The sequence below is a fragment of the Galeopterus variegatus genome, unplaced genomic scaffold (assembly GCF_000696425.1).
Source record: "Galeopterus variegatus unplaced genomic scaffold, G_variegatus-3.0.2 Scaffold137, whole genome shotgun sequence".
Lineage (NCBI taxonomy): Eukaryota > Metazoa > Chordata > Mammalia > Dermoptera > Cynocephalidae > Galeopterus > Galeopterus variegatus.
The window spans coordinates 692,798-710,874 of record NW_007726248.1 but is presented as its reverse complement, the minus strand read 5'-3'; the positions used below and the strand labels follow the sequence as shown (position 1 = coordinate 710,874).

At 45.2% G+C, this 18,077-nt stretch overlaps 1 protein-coding gene across 4 annotated transcripts in view; it reads left to right on the top strand.

Moving 5' to 3' along the window:
• Positions 1-18,077, top strand: part of CAPZB (capping protein (actin filament) muscle Z-line, beta) — a 129,383-nt gene that overhangs the window by 22,319 nt on the left and 88,987 nt on the right. The window contains exon 2 of one of the 4 annotated variants that reach the window (XM_008589585.1): positions 7,608-8,085. The exons of the other annotated variants lie outside the window; for them this stretch is intronic. The gene's annotated coding sequence lies outside the window, so the exon portion shown is untranslated. The remainder of the gene's footprint in view (positions 1-7,607; positions 8,086-18,077) is intronic. 4 annotated transcript variants of the gene reach the window in all.

The following is an 18,077-nucleotide window of genomic DNA, read 5'->3' as shown; positions in this document are numbered from 1 at the left end:
GGCCTTCCCCCCCCACTGAGCTAATCTCTAAGTAATAGTCTGGAATGCTGGTCATTATTCCATTTCCTGGATGAAAATCCTTGAGTGCCCAGTTCAAGTAAGTATAATGACTCTTGTTAGTGCTCTTACCGCCCTGTGACCTAGAGGAACAAAACTCACCTATGCAGCAGCACCTTGTGTTGGCTTTTAGATTCCTGGCATCTGAGCAGTTGTCATAGTCTGCTCTGTTCCCCTTTCCCAAGTAGACCACGGGAAATAGTCTGAGGATGTCGTGTGGTTGGGCGGTCTGATACTTAAAGACAGGCTGGGCGTGTGAGCTGGAGTCTGCCTTGCTACGAACTCTCTTTTCTGTACAGTGGAGTTTCGCAAGGGTGTAGGGATGGTGCTGCATGCCAGCTAAGGCCATTTGTTTATGGACTAAGAACACCTACGTTTAAGGGAACCCAACACTGGAATCTTAAGGCTAGTGTTGTTGGAAAGATGTTCCTGTATGCCAGCCTCTTTATGGAGATAGGGATATTGTATCTTGTGTAGTTTTTTTAAAACTAGTTTCCAACAGAATACTTGATCCTGCCCTGACTTTTCAACTGACCCTCTGCTAAGAGGTTTCATTAGTATTTAAAGGCCGGGCCGTCCCGGTGGCGCACTGGAGAGTGCGCCGCTTGGGAGCGCAGCGGCGCTCCCGTCAAGGGTTCAGATCCCATGTGGAGACCGGAGCGCGGTGTGGGTGCAACACCGAGGGTTGCGATCCCATTACCGGTCAGTAAAAAAGACCAAAAAAAAAAAAAGTATTTAAAGGTCATTTTAAAATTTCTTTTATTTCTCAAAGCTCTTGCTTCTCTCTTTGACTTGTTCCATTTACTGTAGCAGCAGACTATTGGTTGCTTTTAAAATTATGAGCCTTACATATAAGAACTCTATAAAATGCAGGAAATAGGTTTTTATTTTTCCCACATAAATAACTTGTTCTGAGATTGTGACCTCTTCATGGCTTGGAAAAAAATATAACTTGTAGCATCTGTGATGCTGGGTGTGACAGCATCCGTGGACCTCTGAGTCTTCCAGCCCTTTTGGAAGGATTTAAGATGAGTGGCACATTTGTGCATCTAGACCTTTCTCTTCTCTTTGTAACTCCTCAGCGACTTTTATCGAGCAGGATTGCAAATCCAGAGGCTCACAGTGGCTAGTAGATAATATGAGTAAATCTGCCAGGCCAAGAGATCCCCAAATGTGGCAGGACTGTGACAGATGGGAGGGCCCTTGCCACGGTGTCCTACTTGTAAACCGCCAGTGTGTGGCTGCATAAATTAAACCACGTGTATCAGGGAATAATGATCCTGGGTATAATGAGGCCAGTGGGGATCAGCAAGGGAGGCCTGCTTATCTGACCCATCCATCGGGTGGCCACACAGAGGTCCTCTCAAATTGTAGAGATAAAGTTAAGAGAATAAAGTTAAGTTTTATTTTTTGAGTTAAGAAATAAACATGAGCCTGCCCTACTGCCTCCTTTTGGCCAGGCCACCTATAATTGGTGTGCGATGTTCTGAGCTGTCAGCCCCTCTGCACCCTCAGCTTCCTGGCCGCTTAGTCTGCAGTTTGGCTTCCTCTCTGCAGGATGGTGTCCTGTGAATTCAGTTTTAACTCACTTGCTCAGCCCTTCCTCTTTCCCTTCACCAAGAGTTTATCTTTCCTCTGTGGTTCCTGCTGATGTCTGCAGTTTCTCACCAGAAGATCTTTAAGGCAGTGGTGGGGCATTTTAAACATCATTTAGAAGAACTGAAAAAAGAAAGGTACAGTAATTTTCTTAGATGCGTCAACCAAAAATGGTTCTGCTTTTGCCTTACAGCCTTGATGTTCTACTACTTGATTGAGTACTTTTAAGTAGTTTGGAGAAAATTGTGACAATGGCTTTCTGATATGAATTATTGAAGCTTTTGGCTTGTGCAGTGTGCATGTTGACAGGCAGACAGCCTGGATTTCCTGCTTACCAACTGTGTGGCCTGGGGGTGTCCCCTCAGATCACTGAGCCTCAGTTTCCACAGTTGGGGTGATCAACGTGTGCCTCCCAGAGTATTTGTAAGGATTGGGGGAGGAGAGGATGTGAATGTGTAGCACGCAGGAGGCACTCGATTAACAGTAGTTCTTGGTAATCTTGTATAACTTTCCAAAATAAAAGCAGTAGGAAACCCCTCCAATCGTCATTTGCTTGACTTTCCTTGGAAAAGAATTTTAAAAATCAGGACTTAGATTTTGTGGGGTGACATAGGGGACCCTTCAGGACAGACTTGCTCTTTGGGGGTTATGTCTTATGTGGCCAGTATTGCATTCCTCATCCCACCTGAGAGGCTGCGTCATCCTTCTTGCGAGTGCAGGCGTGAATTACAAATATGCAAAGACGGTACTTGCCAGTCTTGCCTGCCTTTTCCGTAGGGCTTTCCTAGCCAAGGCTTCCCTGGGTTTTTAAATTTATTCCTAAGCTTTTATCCAGGACCTCTATTGGAGTGTCTGGCTCTGGAGAAACAAAAGTGACTGAGATATGGTGCCTGTCCTCCGGGAGCCTCTGCCCATTCTGGGAGAAGAGTCTAATCCGGTAACGCTACAGGAGGCAGCGTGCCTGGGGTAGTGGTAAAAACAGACTAGGGAGCTGGCTGCCTGGGTTTGCATCCCACATGGCCCCTGCCCTTAACCTCTTTGTCTCTCATTTTCCTTATCTGTAAAGTGGCAACAGGGTTGTTGTCTGGGGGATGAGTCAGTGTGTCTGACATGCTTCTTTCACTGCCTAGCCCGCAGCAAGGGCTCAGTAATTGTTTGCTGTTAACATAGTAAGAGGCACTGACCCAGCGACTCACTGGTAAAGTGAACAAGACAGTCTCTGCTTTTGTGGGGTGAGACAGATCATAAAGATATTAACACGATCATTCCCGGAAATGAGCAGTGCTGTGAAGAAACAAAGCAGGGTGATGTGGAGACCTTGGGGGGAGCTTTAGGTGAGACCAGTGGAGCTATAATATAGTGGAAAGAAGGCTCTGCTGCGAGCTCAGCATCAGGTGGCAGCCCTGGGGCAGATGACACATCAGGTTGTAGTTCTGATAGGAACAAGAAACCCTAAGGGCTTTAAGCAGGGAACTACCTTGATCTTATTTATGTTAAAAGAGGTCATTCTGACTGTGCAGCAGATAAAAGGTGGAGGTGGGAACAGCCATGAGGGTCCAGTGAGTGGAAGGGTGGTAGTGGGGATGAAGCAGAGGACAGAGTTGGGGTCTGTGCAAAAGTCATAGGACTTGTGCAAGGTGGCTGGTTCTGGTGAGATCTCCCTGAGGCTTGTCTGAGGTCAAGCAGTTGCCATCAGGACTCCTTGTTTGGGCATGCAGGTCACATCCAGTGCTCCTCCACCCCATCTTGCTATGTTCACATGGTGTGATGGGCCGCCTCCAGGTTGGAGCCAACTTGCAGCCCATGCCCCTCTATCTGGTGCTCAAGCAGATGTGAGAGTCATTGACTATTGCATGAATATGTGTTCACCGACCTTGAGTGGAACACTGGGCAATACAGAGCTGACCAAGAGCAACCTCATCCCTTGCTGTCCTGGAGTCTACAACTCAGCGGGGGAGCCAGACTCCAGCCAGAGTCACTGTGCCCCAAGGGGGACACTGTGCCAGAGCCATGTTGGGGGGGGGGGCTGGTCTTGAGCTGGCAGAAGGAACAAGCACTTGGAAAGCCCCGGCAGGAGGGAGCTTTGTGAGGCGCTGAAAGATGACAGGTGAAGCGACAGAAGATGACAAGGTGGGCAGGTCCCTCCCGCTAGGCTCTGACTTGGGTTTATGACTATCCCAGGAGCCTTTGAAAGGCTATAAGCAATGAGCAGGTGATTGAGTTTGAGTTTTGAAAAGCTGTCTGACCAATGTTGCAGAAGGGAGGGGGCTGGGGCCAGTGTGGGTCAATCAGGAGGCAACTGTGATCACCTGGGCAATAGGGAAGGTTGGTGGGGGGGTGGAAAGAAATAGTAATATAATAATAAATTAAAATGCATCATAGCATTATGGCTGGCACATTGTGAATGCTTGATAAACATTAGCTATTATTTGCATTATAATTGGTAGGTTTTGGTGGGGAAAACCCTGAGTGTGCTTTTGGATATGTTGACGGTGAGGTGCTTTAGAGTCATCAGAGAAGAAGAGGCCGTAATAGTGAGATGATTTGGGGACTCATTATTTGCTGATATTTCCAAACTGTCCAGTGCACGAGTGTGCTAACCCTCAAGCACACTTGTAGCACTGGCCTCATCTGTAGCACGGGGATGGTAACATCTCCCTCACAGCTGTGTTGAGGAGCAGGTCACTAAGATGGAAGCACTCTGCAGCCTCTTAGGTGTCACACATATGTGGGGTGGTATTAGTATTATTTTACCAATTGTCATACATACTTTCCTCTCCCTCCTTCCCCCACATACTAGTTGGGAGTAGGAATAAAGCTCTCGTGTTTAAATCTGTTACAGGATTGTTCATTTCCACTCAAAGACTTCTTGTGTCATTTGTGTCAGCAATTTTTCTCTTATCCATAGTCTTCCCTGTTTCTCTCCTGTTTCTGTTCTTACCCTCCACCACTCCCTTTTTCGTCCCATGACCGACTCCACTACCCAGAACCCATGGTGGGTTCTTATGCGGACTCTGGGCATTTCTGAGTGACTTAACTGCTGAGGTTGATGAGTTCTTGGATTGAAATGTTAAGGCCTTAGCATAAAATAGGAACAGCTGGTACTAATAAGAGGCGCCACAACAATCCTTCCACATAGCTGATTTAGTGCATATCAGTTTGCCCTACCGTGTTACAAGTATTGGTCAGTGATAACTTTTGCAAACTTTGTAATTCAGCAGTCTTTCCTTGGCACCAGATGAGAGCAATCCTTGCATGCAGGAATGAGTCATATAATAGCACGGGTAATTCTTGCAAATAATAAACATCTCTATCATTCCAAAGATAAACATTGGTGATGGTGTCACTGGGGTTTTTCATAACCTTTTGCAGATTCTTGGCTGTTCTTTTCCGAAACAAATGTGGTGTATGTGTCTGCATTTTAGATACTTTTTCTGTCTTGCTGCTTTATCCTTCTTCAGAAGTATAAGATTTTCCTGTACAAGTCTGAATATCAGCTGACACTGCAGAAGTATAGAAGTATAGTCTTTAAGAGTTTTTGTTTCCAGGGATTCCTGTGCCAACTTCTCGTTTTCTGGATTTAGTGTTCTTGTTTGTGAAATGATCGAGTGAACCTTGGTAATCTCCATTGTGTTCCATTGTCCAGTTTTGCAAATGGACACTTGTTTTCTAGTGGTCCAGACCAAAGTGCACAGCGACGCTGTCACCTTTACCCGCCTGAGCCTCCTGAGGTTGAGTTTTTTGTCCTTTTGGGAGAACTGAGACCAGTGTCCACTGGCAGAGTACATATTTACCGACCCACATATCACTCTCACCTCCTAGAATGAAATAAAAAGTTCAGTTAAGCAGGATGATTAGGTTCTAGAGCTCTGTTGTACAACTTCGTACCCTTAGGCAACAGTAATGTCTGTTTAAAAATTTAAGAAGGTAGGTCTCATGCTACATGTTCTTACAATAAAAGTAAACAAACAAAACCCAAGCCAAAATGGCTACCACAATAATCTTTCCTCCTGAATTTCATGCCAAAGGATAGACTGTTCCTGTGTATGGCTTTAGAAGGGGAGGTTTGAAGCTTGGTCCCAAGACTGTCAGCATCAGTCTCTTTATGAACTTGGACAGAGTGAAGGACAGTTGGGGGATAATTGAGCCATATGGATCAGGTTTCCAGTATGAACAAAGATAGCAAGAACTGCATGGTAATCACGTCAGTGTGGGGCCTTCCCTTCTCCCTGATCCCTAAGGAGTCCTGAAATAGTTGGACAGAAAGGGAGCAGCCTAGAAAGGAAGGCGTTGATGAGAAGTCCCAAGGTGGAGGTACCCTGTCTGTCTGCAGCTGGTGCTCGAGCTGAAAGGGAAGCAGGCCAGTGGAAAGAGCGTGGGCCCTGGAGCCGGGCAGACCTGATTGGCATCTCGGTTCAGTCTCTTCCAGGCACTGTGACTCTGGGCAAGTTCCTGAACCTCATTTTCTTCCTTTCGCCTACCAGGGAGTTAGAAAGAGTTGATGTCTGCCGCACAGAATGTATTAATTGTTAATCTTAACAAGCCTCCAAGTTTAGTGGTGATATTCTCATTTCACAGATTAAGAAACTTGTGTGAAAGTTTCATTAGGATTGCCTGGGACTGACCAGTGCCAGCACACTGAATACCTGTTTTTTAAGGACTTAAAAATTACAGTAGTTATGGTCTCCTCCTGATTTTGTAAATTGCAGAAAATTTGGAAAAATTGCAATGTATATAAAAGAAAATAAACTAATCCCTTCCTAAACAAAGCACGTACTTAGGAGTTTTGTTTTTTTGCTTTTTGGTGGCTGGCCAGTTGTATTAGTCCATTTCTATTGCTTATAACAGAATACCTGAAACTGGGTAATTTGGTTTTGGGCAGCTGACTGGTACAAGTATCAAACCCTGGAGAAAGTAGGTAATTTATAAAGGAGCAAAATTTATTTCCTAATTTTTATAAGTTTTGGAGGCCAGGATGTCCAAAGTTTGGGGGACACATCTGGTGGTCTTTTTCTGGGTGGTGACTCTACAGCAATGCAGGGTGTCACATAGCGAGAAAAAATGTCCTGCTCAAGAAAGAGCTAACCTCCTCACTGGCTCTCCTTGTAAAGCCATCAGAACTACGCCCACGATGGCCCATTAAACCATCAACTCATTACTTGGTGAATGGATCAGCCCATTCACAAGGGCAGCCCTCCTGATCCAATTGCCTCTTAAAGGCCCTGCCTTTCAAATACCATAATTGATTTCCTACCCTCTTAACACTGTTGTAATGAAGATCAGGTTTCCAAAACATGAACTTTTGGGGGATACAGTTGACCCATACAGTTGACCCGTAACAGTGGTACAGGGATTGAACCCTTGACCTTGGTGTTATCAGCACCATGCTTTAACCAACTGATCTAACTGGCCAGCCCTTAGATACTATTTTATATATATAATATTATATTACAGGTGGTAATACAGCTTGGCAGGGCTGTTAAAACATCGCCTCTGAAGCCAGGCTGCCTAAGTTCAAATTACATCTCTGCCCTTCCTTATTAACTGTGTGATCTTTGGTTCAATTCCTTAGCCTCTCTATCCCAGTCCCCTCCCTCTATGAAATAGGATTAAGCACAGAAGCTATCTTATAGTCATGTTATGAAGGTGTAAGGCGCTTAGAACATGTAACGTGCTTAGAACAGTGCCTGGCACACTGAAAACTTATTATAGTCATAATTTCATAATATATAATCATATCCATATCCATCATATATTATTAAATTATTATTAAAGCTGATTTTAGCTGTCTCATACTATTCCGTTGTGTGGACATACCATAATTCACCTGGAAACCTTGCTCTTTCATTATCTCGAGCATGCCAGTGTACAGCATAGAGACAAGGTCCAATTCACTGGCATCTTTTCTTTCAGACAAAAGGCAGAATGTTAAGAATCCTTTCCCTGTTCCTCAGCTCCGTGCCAGACTGTGACTCACATCTGACCAGTGTGATTCGTTTTCTGGCTGTCATCAGAAATTTTGAGCATCAAGATCCCACTTTGTTCTTGTAGCCCTGGTTCCGGCTTTGGAAAGCGTGGCCTTTCAGTCCTGCTCATGAAGCACAAGTGTACTTCATGCATATCAGTCTCACAGAGACTCCAAGGTCAGGAGTTTTTGTGACAGTGGAGCTGCTGGGGTTTCATCTGCAAATGAAAACCACCTGGCCAGCTGCTTGGGTCAGATGGAAGCCAGATGGGAGAAGCCAGGAGGGGCAGCGGGCACAGTGTCCCAGCATCCCAGCGGTGTGTCAGTTTCACACCTCTTCTTGCCTCTCCGGCCTGCAAGTGATTGCTTTTAACCCATCCCCTCCAGTGCTCAGGTAGTTCCAGGCTACAGGGTTCTCTCAACCAGGTCGTGGCCAGCCCAGAAGATGTGACCCAGAACCTGGAAAGGTGACATGCACATCAGATCTGACTGGAGAGGAGGAGCAGCAGGTGGCCAAGTCACCGTTAGGGTCAAAATATTAACTGTCACGGTAAAGGGAGATGGTAGAGACAGTAAATAGCAAATTGATGGGATCCACATGGTGCATGGGTAGGGTAGATCCTTTGGATGTGAGCAAAGCCAGTGGTTAAATGACAGACAGTGGAAACAGTGTTCCCCCAGAAAGTGTGTTGGGAAAGTAACAACTGTTGCCAAACTAGGGAGTAAAGTTGGTCTGGTCACCAGGCAAATAGTGATGTGAATCATCTGCAGTCGAATGGGGGAAAAAAAACCATGTTTAACGTAGGTAAGTAGGTAAGTGACGCCGAGACACTTGGCATTTTCCTTTGGTCCAGATTGTCGCAACTGTAACCATGTTTGAGGAAATGGCTTGCGAGTTCTTACCTCTGGGTTTTGTGGATTAAGGAGGTTGCTGGAGAGGGAAGTAATGTGTTAATTTCCATCTCTAAGCACTCTTCAACTTGGGGCAATGAAAGTGGAAAAATATTAGGTAAATGCTCACCCCGGCGGGTAGAAGGGAGGAGGAGAGGAGATAGCCTCCCTTTCACATTGATTTACAGCTAGGAATAAGGTTCTGCTTGGAAAAGGAAAAATCCTCTCCCAGGTGGGAAGTGCCTGGAGAGATGTTTACATTACCTTTGGAGTGGCCCCCCCACCCCTCCTTCCTGTGCCAGCTGCCCTGCATGCCGTTGAAGCCCCTATCTGACCTTGATTACTTGGCTAGTTTTTGGCTTCCCATCTCTGCAGACCATGGCCCCTTGATGCTTGATTAGCTGGTAGGTCGGCTGGCTAGTAACTCTCCAGAAGAAAAGCCCACCCACATCAGACTGAGCACCACTGCTGCGCCCCCGCCTCCGTGAGTAGCTGTCTCCACCCTTATTCCCTTACACTAAAGACAGCTTTTAGATGGCAGATGAGCTAGAGTGCCGACGTTAGAGAGCAACTTCGAATCTGTTGTAATCCTTAAACCTAAACCAAACTTTATGCTTAAGCTATCTGCAACGGACAGTAGTTAAGGTGGCACTAGCTCATGGGTATGGAATAGCATTCCAGTGAGGCGGAGAGGAGCAGAGGCTTGCACGCTGCTGGGGCTGTGTTGGACTAGGCCCGCGAGCCTTGCCTTCCTCCACTAGCTCTCAGTGGAACCTTGGCCGCACTGCTCTGGCCCTGATCTCGGGGTTTGGTCCCCGAGGGGCATGTATGTTCAGTTGGCCTGCCAGCCAGGATCATTTGGCTGGGTGGTTGCAGCCACAGAGCTCTCTTAAGAAGGCACACAAAGAAAGATCTTGTGGTTCCAGCTTCCTTCTAGGTGATACAGGGTTTCCTTAAGAATTGGGCCCGGTGATGCCCACCGTCTCTGTCTAGGCCAAGTTTTAAATTTGTCAGTGTTTTTTTCCTTCACATTAAAACAAAGCAGCAACAACTACAAAATCCTCACCCCACAAAGGATAATCAAAGTTTTATACACTCTGGGTAGTAGTGGTTCTTCTCAGTGAGGTCTGGGAGGGGGCCCACCATAATCTCAAGTGTGGTGACTGTCATTTTTTGGGAAGTGAGGTTGTAATTTGGGATAACATTCAGTATTAGGATTTTGTGTCTGGAAAGTAAAGTAGAGCCTAGTTTTTACACAGCACAAACCCTAGAGGGTAAAGTTGACAAAATCCAAGTGGCAGGTGGACCATAGATTTTTAGAAATTGAGAAATACTGTGATGAAATATGGAGTTCAGGAAATATGATTAAAGGAGAAAAACTCAGACTTCCTACTCAAAGAAAAACATGGAGCATTTTTATACATTGTCTTTCTCTAGGACTTGGGCATTTTTTACTCAGTGGAGATTAAATTTTTATATCCAGTTTCACTACTTTAACATAAAATAGATACTGTCCCATGTTTTTAACACTCTGCAGACTTTGTAATGGTTACAGAATGTTTAATCACTTCCTTGTCATTGGGGAGGTTATTTCCATTTTTTTACAGTGGGCATCTTTGTGCGTTAGCTTGACAGATTTCTTTAGGGTAGATTTCTAGAAGAGTAGAAACACTTTAAAAGCTTTTCATACACAATGGCCAATTACTTTCGAAGAGAATTGTACCCAAATTTATACCTTTTCAGGCCTCCAAATTGCTTTTGTAGTCTGTAATCATTGTGCCTTTTATATAATGTATAATCTTCCACTCACCTCTTCCTAATATTGTCATATTTACTCATTTTAACTTTTTAGCCTGCTTCTTTTTCCCTTTAGGTGAGTACTTCCAGGGAGTAACATCTTGTCAGGGCGGCTTTAAAGTTTCTGTTGAGTGAGAGCAAAATGTGCTCAGTTGTCTTACACACGGCACGTCCTGAACTTTGTAAAATATCTGGGCAATTTGGCCAGTGCTGTCTCCTTTGTCACTTGTCCTTGCAGTGAACATGGCAGCTCAGTCGAGCCTTCGGAAGGAAGCCTTTTCATGGCTGGTGCTTTTCCTGTGTCCTGTGTAGACTGAAACTGACGTCCCTCATGTTTTCTGGTGAGCCTCTCTGTCCAGGGCTGTTTGTCCAGGGGAGTGCCAAGAGGCCACCAGCTTCCTCTGTTACTACCATGTGGCTTGCCATGTGCTCTTGAGAACAGAGCCTTCCTCACAGATCATCACTGTCTCTGCTTCTAGTCTAGATGGTGCTTCATTTTTCCAATTGCTTTATGGAGGTATGATTTACATATCATTAAATCCCCCAGCGTTAAGTGTACAATATGGTTTCATAAATTTTTAGTAAATTTACAGTTGTGCACCCCTAACCACAATTCCATTTTAGAACATTTCCATCACCCCAAAAAGACCCCTGCGTCCGTCTGCAGTTCTCTCCATTCCCACCTCTGCACTGGGCAACCGCTAACTTTCTGTGGGGCCGTTTTATATCTATGGAATCATGCCGATTATTCTTAAAAGAAATTATTTGATTCTAAAAGTAATGCTTGTTGGAAAAATGGAAACCAAATTATTATTGTTAGTTAACTTTGGGGAATCTGGGTGGTAGGATCGTTGGGGAACTTTTCATTTTCTGTAATGCTTAAATTTTTTAGAGAGCCTGTATTACATTTATAATCAGAAGAAAAGGGAAAAGGAAAAATGCATGTTTTATTTGTGGGAAATGCAAAAATATATATGTAATGAGAATTTTTTTTAAAGTCACTCAAAATTACCCCTTATGGATAAAACCATTTATACTTTTTTTGTGATGTTTTTCCCCCAGTCTCTCTGAGCTTATTTTTAAAATATAGCTTTCATATTTTAAATTTGCATCTTGCTTTTTTCTATTGGCATCAAACAAGTCTTTTTCCCACTATGTAAACTTCCCATTAATGACTGTATGGTGCTTCATCTTATGGTTGTACCATGATTTACTTATGTTAGACATTAAGGTTGTTTTCATTTTGCTGTTGTAAAGAACACTGAAATGGATATCTTTGGGTCAAAGGCTTGTGTAGGCCCTTTGCAGAATTCCTGGGTCAAAGGGTTTGTACCTTTAAAATAATTTTTTTTTCCTTTCTATTTGGAACTGTTTTGCAAAATCGCTTTCTAGATAGCTTCTCTGAATTTCACCTACTCCTTGAAGTTACTCATCTTGGCCCCAGGATTGGGTCTAGATTCCCAGGAGCTGGCTCCTTTCATCTGGTTGAGGTACAAAGTGGTGGAAATGAGAGAAAAGCAAACCGGGGTAGTGAGCATGGCAGTGCCCTTGGGAGCCAGGAAAGCAGTTTGTCTTAACAAGATCTTCTGTCTAGATAGGGCTTAGGTACCTCATGTTTTCTGTACATAATCTCCTTGTGTTCATCATTAGTTTTTAGTAAAGGTTTGTATGTTTATGTAGGTTAGAAAATGTTATAGTTGGAAGAGAGTTTTGATCAGATTCAGGCCAGAGTTGCCACAGGGTGGGCATCTGTGATACCTGGCTGCTGGGACGTTGGAAAGAAACTGAGGGTCAGCCCCAGGGGACACGCAGACTGCAGGGGAGAGAGGTTGAGGCCAGTTACACACCTTCCCCTATGTACAGGAGACTCTCCTGCCAGAGTTTTTCAGGAGTAAAAACCTGAACAGAAGTGTTTAACCTAGGATATTTGGGGGATCAGATGGGCCCATGAACCCACCAAGTGTTTCATTCAAACTTTTATGTGTTTGTGCATTTCTCTGGGGACAGGGTCCGTCACTTTCATCTTTAGGTGCTAGAGGGCTTTGTGTCTTCCTTGATGGGGAAGGCTTTGTCTGGTCACGTGCTCACACCACTGCCCTCGTGTGTCCACAGTCAAGTGACCTGGCCTCTCTGCACCTTGGCGTCCTTATTTGTAAAGTGCCTGACACGGTGTCTGGCACGCTGGAGGCACTCAATGTCACATTTGCATTTTGGCTCAGGTAGTTTTTCAAGGCAGCTGTGAACCAGAAACTTGCCTAAGCATCCTTAAGTCTCCATAAAGCAGGGCCCTTACTCAGGTGGCGTGAATGTGGTTCTGTTATACAGTATCTTGTAACTTTAAGAAGTGGATTTTTAAGAATCCTTTTATAAAAGTAAGAACTGCTCATTATTGAGAAGGGTGTAATTACTATTTTAAGGTTTTTTTTGGGGGGGGTGGGGGGGGTATGAAATCAAACCAGTGCTAGACATCTCCCTGTTCACCCTTCTGGACACTGATAGGATGAATACAAATAACCAAGACCTCTTTTAGTGCAGAGGGTGTGGAGTTAGTCTCCACTGCACAGAGGAGCTGTATTTTCATAATGTGTAGAAGGCAGCCAAACTAAAGCCAGAAGCAACAGAACTTTCTAGAGTGCCTGTGGCATCTTTACTAGAAACCGGTGAAGGAAAGCTTTCCAAGGTGAAGGGTTTTTTTGGTGATTTTTGAGGATCCTGTGTTTTTTTATTTTTTCAAAGCAGCTGGGCTGCTGTGAAGCTGCATTTAGGGTTTCCTTTGGCCCTCCCAAGGAGGGCTTTCTTGGACCAGGTGCACGTGGGAGAAAGTTGCACAATGTCCAGTAAACATTCAGCTCATATAGACCTTGAAGCCTGCAGGAGCCTTGCTTAGGTGACAACCAGAGCTTAGTGGTTGTCTGATAGGGTTGCCTGATCTAAGTTTTTAAAAAACTTTTTATTATGGAAAATTTCAAGTATATAGTATAATGAGCTCCCATTTGTCTATTGCCCAGCTTCAGCAGTTATCCTCCATGGCCAGTTTTGTTTCAGCTGTGCCCCCTCTCTCCACCGTCCCCCAGCTTGCATTAGTTTGAATCAGGTAGGCTGGTTTTATTTTAATGAGCAGTCTGTGTCTCTCTGTTCTAGAACAGAATCCTAACACTGCACTGAGGTTTAAAGGACAGTAGGGAATGCTGGCTTTTGTCTTTTGAAAATTGTCAGTTTAAAAATTCTTTGGCCTTTTTTTATGATGAAAAAAAATACATGCACAAGCAGGGTTTAAAGATAACAAAGCTCCCCGCCGCCCCACCATCTGGAGATACCCACTATGGTGGTTTCGAAGGCCCCCTGTGGATACATCTCCTGTGCTTTTGCGCAGCTTGGTGTTCTGTTTTCTTCTTCACTGCCTGTGCTCTGGGGCCCCCTGTCGAGCCACCCCCCACCCAGCACCACCTCAGGGAGGGTGTGAAGTGGTCCTCTTTACTTCTAGAGTTCTGAGTGTATTGGAGCCACACACGGTATATGTTGTGCAAAAGCAGTGAACGTGCCCATCATCATCCCCCCAGTTGGTGGCCTGTTGTTTATATGCAGTAGGTGCTCAGTGAATGAAGTTGAGTGAATGTGCTATGTTCCACTCCCAGGGGGCCAACAGGGCCTTCCCTCCTGCCTTTGAAACCCTTCTTTCCCTATACTGGGCTGGGCAGCAAAGCCAACGTAAAATGCATTGTTCCTGAGTCCACCTTCATACTCACTCTACTCCCAAGAAAAGGCCTCAAGCAAATAGACTCCTGGTGTGCTCAGGCCACCTGTGTGCACTGTGGCCCCACCCTCTGGATACAGGCTCCAGCTGGGACAGGAGCTGAACAGCAAGAAGTGCAGGGTGAACTAACTGGGATTGACTGCTAGTTTTCAACCCTGCTTGTCATTATATTGTATATATATATATATATTTTTTTTCCTTTTTGTCTTTTTTACTGACCGGCAACGGGATCGCAACCCTCAGTGTTGCGCCCGCACCGCGCTCAGCCAGTGAGTGGGAACCGGTCTCCACATGGGATCTGAACCCTCGGCGGGAGCGCTGCCACACTCCCAAGCAGCACACTCTCCAGTGCGCCAACGGGCCGGCCCATTATATTATATATTTTTCTAATTCCATTAACTATTTTTTTAAAACGTGATGTTTAATTTGATTGTCTGTCTTAAGGATGAACTAAACTAAATTGGATGTACTAATGCCGCCCAGGACCTCAGCTCAGGTGTCTGCAGAGTTAGGTCCCTGCATACATTGGCAATAGGTGCACAGACCACATGTCTGGCAACGGGGCAGCCCCTTGCTTTGGATCCACTGTTGCCGTTTAGAACAGTTGGCCTGGAACTGGACTGAAATTTACCTTTTCACTGTGAGGAAAGATTGGACTGAGCTGTGAGGGTTGGATTTCGGGAGAAATGCTTAATCTACATAAGAGAGCAAATTGTTTTTACATCATTTCTTCCAGCGTCTATTTCTAACACAGATTAATTACAGAGGTATCTTTTATTAACATATTTCTTGAGTGACGTACCTCAAAGTACTTTCCACACAGTTTTCTGGACTTGTCAGTAATATGTATGTGTTTTGCTTCAGCTGTGGGAAAATCAGCAGCACCCCTGCTTGGCTGAGCTCTGGCCCTGTCCTGCTGGCCTGCTCACCTCATGCTGGGCAGGGGAGGTGGGTGGTGGTTAGAGAAAGTGCTCAGGGACTGGCTGCTAGGACCTTGACTCCCTCAAAAGAAAGCACAAACAAAAACAAAACAAAAAACCTCCCACGGCTGAATCTAATAGGAGTAAGATGTGGTTTCGAGGATGGTTAGCACATAGTAAGCACCCAGTGAGCCAGCTTTTCTCTTTTTTTCTTTTCCCCGGCACACTGAGCTGCACATATTTGTAGTATACAGTGGGATCATTTCTGTTTGTTTGCAGTGATGGCATGTAAGCCAGTAGGGTTAACCTGAGGGACAGCCTGGTGGCTAGTGGTCTCCGAGTCGTGCCATTTGAGGGATCTGCTTGGGCAAAGACAGCCACGGTGGCTGGCTGCAGGTGTGGCAGAGAACTTGCACATCTTTGGGACAGCCATGGAGGACAGCAGGACTGTCTGGGTGGAAGTCGATGTGAAGAGGAGCTGCTGAACAGCAGTGCTGTGTGCAGCAAGCTGCCCTGGGCAATGACCAAGCCGAAGCTGAAAGACCCAGTGCTGTAGGGGTTTTGTAAGGAGGAAAGGGAGACTCCCAAGGTCACTAAAACTCTGAGATCCTAGGACTCTTTAAGAACTAAAGACTTTTAATTCAAAGCCTCTGCTAGTTGATGCTGTCTTTTCCTGTGTGAATACTAATGTGTATGGTTGTATTCTACATGAAGGAGGTCGTGTTGTCTAACATGGTTTTAAAACTTTTATTCTTATGAATGTAGAACATCTATGTGAGTGGGTCAGTCTTGTACCTTGTGTCACCTTTCTGTTGTGGGAGTTTTTGGAATACCTTCCAAGGGAGGCATGGGCTCCTTGTCTCTGATGGGCAAGCCCAAGGCCAGAAGACTTCATTGCCACAGTCAACTCTTATCCAGGATGTGCCACCACACTCCATACCTCCTTGAACTTCTGTGGTCTTGGGTGGAACTCAGTGATTTTTTACAACATGCAAGGATGAATCCCAGCTGATGAGTAAATCTGTTTTCTATCATTGATAAGAAATGGATTCCTACCCATGGTCCCTTGCTCTGATTTCATCTTCCTGTGAGAATGAGCTAAGCCATTTTCCTTGGTCAGAAGACAGAAGGAAAACCAAAAGAAAGAGTGGACAGCTCTGGCTGATGACTGCAAAGGTGCCCAGAGCTCATCAGCCCCTGGTGTGGAGTCAGGCATAGCATCTGTGGTCTTACCTGCCTTCTCTGCACTGCCCCACATGCGTGAGAGCTGAGATCTTGACCTGGGCATCTCACATGGCTGCTTATGTCCTGTGCTGAGGCTCAGTGGGAAGGAGCCCAGGAAAATGGACAAAGAGGAACAGATCTGAGTTTGGAATCCACTTCCACATATAAGCTGGCATGGTTCCCATGGCCTTTCTAAACTTTGAACTCCTCAGAGAATGATGGGAAGCTTCCATGGTCATTTTTCAGAGTACCTTGATATGCTGCTTGTCACTGAGATGCTTGGGAAAACCTCCTCTTTTCACTCAGCATGCTTGGGGTTTCTTTACATTTATTTCCTAATTGAATTTTCTCATTAAAACCTGCTTTCCCAAAGCCATTGGGCAGCGGTGGCACACTCCTGAGATGGTAGAAGAATGGCCAGCATTCTCTTTTTTCTTTTCCCCAGCTTTTATTGTGGTATCATTAGAGCACACTGAGCTGCATGTATTTATAGTGTATAGTGGGATCATTTCTGTTTGTTTCAGTGATGGCATGTAACATCTGCCTCTCTGCTGTCCCTAGCCTCCTGTGTCTGATCCTGCACTCCCTAGTTTTCCAGCCTCTTTTTAAGCAGCGATTCCAGCTGGCAGAGCCGTAACAAGTGTTTCCGTAAGCATTCCCACGATCCCTTAAGTGAGGAGCGTGACCTCGGAACCATGTGCCTGGTCCCCTCCCCTGACGTAGGAGGTGGTGGGAGGTAAGAACAATACTTGGATGGATGGATTCCCTGTCTGGGGCACTGCCGGGAAGCTGAGCATTTGTAGGCCATCCAAACACTCTCATTCCCTGGGGATTTGAGGGTCAGAAGGGGAAAGTGAATTGATTTCTACCTTCGTGGTGGAGGAAAGAGCCTAGCAAAACAACCCGCTCTGTCTTCCGGCTCTCCTGCAGCGCCTTGCATTAGTTTTGGTCATGGAACTTATGAGCTAAGTGCAAAAAAATTGGCAAGCGAAAGCAAAGATGTTTTCACTTTGTGTCATGAACCTCTCCCACTGGTGCGTTTTGAGGCTCACTTTGCTGAGGTCCCTGGTGAACAGTTTATTCGGTTTCCCTGGGCTGGCGGGAGTCCGGGGAGATGCATTGCTAGCGTTGGAATACTAGAAGGGCGTCTTGCTGTGACAGTATCACAATGAGTCTCCTGCCCATTGTGGTTTCTTCCTGATTGCTTTTACAGTTGCAGAGATTCTCTAGTTCATATCAACTCTTGACGACCATGCAGAAGGTGCACCCGCTTCTTAGGCTGGTGAACTTTGCATTCTGTCTTTAGTTACCTGACCAGGAGACAGGAATGATTGATGTTACCGTTTATTTCCTCTACTGGAAATTAGCGAGCATCCCACTCAAACACTTGTTTGGAGAAGTGTGTTTCCTGGGGCTCAGTTGTGTACTGTGTGTGGCTTTGACTGTAATTTTTATCTGTAGGTGAGAAATTACTAACTGGAGGTGATTAGAGTGTTAATATCTCAGCCCTTGAGCCAGTCAGTGCCTTTTCCTTGAATTTCTCCCTCTCCTGCTCTCAGATGCAGGCTGTGAGGACCTGTGCTGTTTCTTAAATTCATGGAAAGCTTTACTAACTTAAGGTCCCTTCTTACAAAACTGCTTTTAATGAAAGCTCTCAGTGGATTTATATGTCTGGATGAGAAACATTTTTTATCTACTATGGAATGGGAAAACGCCGATCTGAGAAATCGAGCATTCAGATTCATAAGAAATCATCATATAAGCCATCCCTGGATTTCCAGTTTGTAGAGGTATATGCTGAAATATGCTCAACTCAAATCACCAAGCCTAATTCAGCCCTCCTTTGTCAGAAAAAAAAAAAAGATTTTCTATT